Here is a 3,998-nt window from a genome sequence, read left to right as displayed (position 1 = left end):
TATAATTCTAATGGATAAATATAATTGCAGTATATAATAATATATGCTTAGCAATAAACATTCCAAAACAAATACATTTATAAAGAAACGTAAGGTAAAATAATTCGAAACTGCAAAGTGCAAAGTGTTAGCAGTTTGAAAATTCAAGAATAATAGCAAAGTTAATACAAATTCTTTCTAAATGCAGCACCCTTATTTCGCTCAGCATAACCTGAACGAAAAAAAAAATCCTCCCGGTGCTCCCGATTAGCCAATCCGGGCCTGCTCAGCCAACATTTCTGTAAATAAAAACTTGGAGTGAGTGAAAGTATACTGGTGATGCTCACTCCATCAGGCACATACCTGAGCTCAAGGTCAGAGTAGTCTGGCTCTGGAATCACAACAACAACAGCACATCTCAAATACAGAAAACACACACACATACACATTCCAGTTTGCAAAATTAGCGGCTAGGTAGCAAATGAACAATAGCTGTCCCACTCTAGCCACGTCCTTATTTATTCTTTTTAGCCCTGCTAAGAAACATATAAATAAATAAATATACACACATATCAATCCATCTCTATCTTCCTCGCTCTCTTCTTCTCTTTAAAGTGATGCTGTGGGCTTTTACCGGAATGGTGCTCGGGCACAGGGATCATTTATAACCGAGCGGCGGTGCTAATGCAGCTTCCACAGCTTGCACGATGTTTTATTCATGGGCTTTTATTATTAGGGCCCCACTTAAAAAGGTGAGCCTCCGCTCGGGCCTAGCCGGTCCTCCTCACCCCACGTATCTATCACCCTGACAAGAGCATCTTCCTCTGGAAGTCTCTCAGAAAACTTCAAACAGAGACGCTATTGATTTTTTTTTTTTGCCCAGCTCTCCTCCTCCTCCTTCTCTCCCCACACCTCCGTCACTACCCTCCACCTGGGCACCAGCATACATCTTGTCTGAGAGTTTGAAAAGAGAAAGAAAGGGAGTTAGAGAGAGAGTCTGGACCTGGCATAATGAAGGCTAAGATGGCAGGAAAGTTTGGCTGTTGTTTGTTGTTGTGTGTCTGACCTCAATGGGAACTCAGAAGCGCAAAGGCAAAGGCGGGACGCATGAATTTAAATCTGACAAATTGAGAGACTGAGCTGCATTCAAGAAATGATATCAGTCTACTCAAAGACATGCCCTCACATGAATAAATGAACTTTTGAGTTATCATATATACAGGCTTCGGTAGTAAAAGAATACTTAGGGAGAGTTAACTGGAGAGTTTTATCATACATCCACAAAAAATAAATAAATAAAATAAAATAAAAGTATTTAATAAAATTGAATAAAATAAAATAAATGTATTTAATAAAATTGAAAAATAAAAATATAAAAACACATTTATATAATAAAATGATAAATAAGATACGGTTCATTTATAACACAAGATTCAGACTTATAGAGTCACTTTGCAGAAGCTATAAACGCAGAAATGCCACATGCATTCTTCAAAAGAAAGAACTGTAGCTAATGCCTGGCACACGCACAATTAAAAATGTAATTAATAATACAGCTAGAGGTCCATTCAGACAAAGAGAGGACACAATATCTTCTTTGTGAAGACTTCAGCTTTTGCCAGCAGCGGAAAGTACCCTTGTAATGCTTGTAATGCAGTCTTTATTCAATCTGAGAGATAACTGTTGTTTCTTTTGTACTGGTTGCATTTCCTGCAAGACACCACTGATTATTGCTCTTTGTCTTTTAAGCTATTAGTCAAAACATTACAATGTATAATTCTTGGCCTTTTGACTGCACAATTTGTGTTTCCATTACTTTTCCATTGCATATCAATATTTGATTCAATCACTTCACTATTATTAATATTTTCTAGCACAATGAGGGTTAATAAGCACAAAATTGAGGACACCAAGGAAGAGGAGTGAAATGTTTAAATTAACTTTTTTCCTGATCTGAATAGACAGAGAGATTGAGATATTTATCTTTATTTTCCATTTCGCTGAGCTTAGACAAGTCTGCTAGTCTGTTGGTTATTTTCTCCTGGTTAACCCTCCTCCCCTAAAGAAAGCTAAACAAAATAAAACCCAGACAGACTGATAAAAAGGTGAACTATTTTAAACTTCTGTTCTCATTTATGAGATGCTAATGTCTTATGGACACGCTATGGGCATAGATACTGTACTTCTGTGAGTCTAATCAAACGTACCTACCACAACAACAGCTTGCCTTGAGATAATGGATCAATCTTTTGCTTGTTCAGGTACAACACTATTTTATTCAGAAAGCAATTCTTAATCCTACAGTGACGCAATTTGAAAAGCATTTCTGTAACCTCAGTTACAACTTCCCACTGTGCAGTATGAGGGATTGTGTGGGTAAGGCCGGTTCTGCCAAGGTAGTGAGAATACTAGACTTGGTTAAAAAAAAATACTAGCAGGTTTCACTAACAAGTCCCTATTCTACAATTTTGTTTTTGTTGCATGTAAACAGAATTATGACTGACAAACACACTACACACTGGACAAAATTCTGCTGTTTTTAGAGAAAAACAATTGGCAGCTGTTGTTGCCAGAATATTTCTGTGAAAATACAGTAAATGTGCAAATATTTACAGAAAAAAACTAAATTTTACAGTTTAAAACTCTAATTTCCGAAAGAAAAAAAGGAAAAAAGAAAATAAACAGGTAAATCCAACAGCGCTCAAGTTTTGTACCTTAAATATATACTGACATCTACCAATATGTATATATGTATGTATATTTGTGTGGGTGGGTACATAATGTAAACATAAATACATGGTGTCATCATACTCAAAACCATGAAATCTGTATAATTTCAAATCATTTCAGACATTTCAAATAATAAAAATATGTACAGTGAACTTCCTCAGATAATGAACTGTTCCTGCTACATTGTACTGTTAATTATCTTGAATAAAAAGGCATCTGCTAAATAAAGTGGATTATGAGTTTGAATTTAAACTAATTTAGTTTGTTCTTAACAATTGGTTTAATTATTGCTCCTTTTAGAGTTTTTTTTTTTTTTTTGCAGTTTTTCATCAAAAGCCAAAGAAACCAAATTAATTTTCTACACGTCTGCTAGAATGTCTTTACCACGGAAAACATACTTTTCCTTTTTTTTCCACTGTACCACTAGTGCTGTTGTTCACCTCCAAAACACATCGCCTCCGGCACCTTTCCACTTTCAGCATTTGCATGCCGCATCTGTTTTTTCTGCATTTGTTTACCAGGATGACAATCTTTAGTCTCTTGTCTCTCACTTTGGACTGCGGAGGAAGTGTTTATAGACCTGTGCTTCTCGCAACTGGCGGCAAGCACCCCTACAGGAGCATAAATTAGCGCCTGTGCCAGCAATGCAGCCGTCCCTGGGACCCCAGCGAGAGGTATCAATATGGGGCGTAAAGCAAGCTGCAACCCTGATTGTGGCAGGCCAAATGTTCCGACAGAGATGTAACCTTTTACAGCTGTTAAACCTTCCCACCCCACCACCTCCCCATATTATCACACCAACACAATCTTTTTTCTCTCACACTTTTTCTCTTCCTCACTTTCTTCCAACATTTCCTCGTCTCCCATCTCATACGCAGGCCCTCTCCGCATCTGATTAATTGTATGAAAATTTGATGCAAGACAAAAACAAGAAAAAAAAACAAAGGTGAGAATGTAGACAAAAGAAAGAAAGCAGGAGGAGAGGGGAGAACAAAACACATGCGACACAACAAATGCAAACCCATTAATATTTAATTCTAATTGAAATATTCATATGTATTGCCGTGCTGAGACCTTTCATCAGTCCTTTGAGGGGTGGGGCACATGGGGTAAAGGGCCGAGAGGTGGGCTGGGTATTCCACTACAGTGGGTTTCAACTCTCAAATGTCAACCTGATGTGGCACGACAGGGTAGAAGACAAATACCCAGGAGCTCCAACTAATTGCAAGTCAAAATTCAGTTATCAAACCCCTATTTCACTAAAATAGGCCAATATTACATTGTTTTTT

The sequence above is a fragment of the Sinocyclocheilus rhinocerous genome, unplaced genomic scaffold (assembly GCF_001515625.1).
Source record: "Sinocyclocheilus rhinocerous isolate Xijiao unplaced genomic scaffold, SAMN03320098_v1.1 scaffold300, whole genome shotgun sequence".
NCBI classification, from domain to species: domain Eukaryota; kingdom Metazoa; phylum Chordata; class Actinopteri; order Cypriniformes; family Cyprinidae; genus Sinocyclocheilus; species Sinocyclocheilus rhinocerous.
The sequence above is the reverse complement of the archived record's forward strand: the minus strand, read 5'-3'. Positions refer to the sequence as shown.